Source organism: Varroa destructor, unplaced genomic scaffold (assembly GCF_002443255.2).
Source record: "Varroa destructor unplaced genomic scaffold, Vdes_3.0 BEIS01000002.1, whole genome shotgun sequence".
Classification (NCBI taxonomy): Eukaryota; Metazoa; Arthropoda; class Arachnida; order Mesostigmata; family Varroidae; genus Varroa; species Varroa destructor.
Window position 1 is genome coordinate 43447818 of NW_019211455.1, and position 811 is coordinate 43448628.

The following is an 811-nucleotide window of genomic DNA, read 5'->3' on the forward strand; positions in this document are numbered from 1 at the left end:
ATTATGCACTACTATAATGAACAAAATAGGCGATGTAGAACCAGCCCCGCCTTTAAGATTTTAGGGAGGAAAATGACTGTACTTCATTTCTTTTCCGCTATTCAGAAGAATTTTAAATAACATCAGTTTTCATGACGCCTTCAGGACTGCTCTGCGAGATACAAGTTCATCCCTTCGTAGCTGTGCAAAGCAACACCCTCATTTCAAAGAACGTCGATAGCACTTTAAACGTTCAGATTAATACGGCGGGCCAGCGCCGGTAAATGTTGATGGGCTCAATTGGCCATCTTACTTCTTTTCGCCTAATCGTCGAAGATGTCATGACATCATCGTTTACCGGCACAACTGTGGAACTTAGAAATTCGCGAACCTTTAAGCTGTTTTGTGCGCGTGAAAGGTGCTGGCAGATTCGGTAGCTTGTGGGTACTTCAGCCACACACATGAGCTTCTCCTTGTTTTCCAGTATTTGATTGTAATGACGGGTTTCAGACCTCGACAAACAAAAGTCGCCGATGTTTATTTAGTTAAAAATTGGCCGCGCGCTTAGTGATTTGTTCATTTGACCGAGGGCCAGCATGTGAACCCGGTTAACCAAGCGTAACCGCTATAAGATTTCCGTCGCAACGACAACAATCGATAGACTTGTAATTCTGCTATTTTAATTGCTGGCAGCATACAGAAGCGTAACATATATCTCACAGTTCGAAAAAAAAATAATGTTAATTCTTATAAAAATGCGGGTTACGCTGGAAGGTGCCGATCATGCGCGTAATAGCCACATAAATAGCAAGGTACAGATTAACTTATAAAA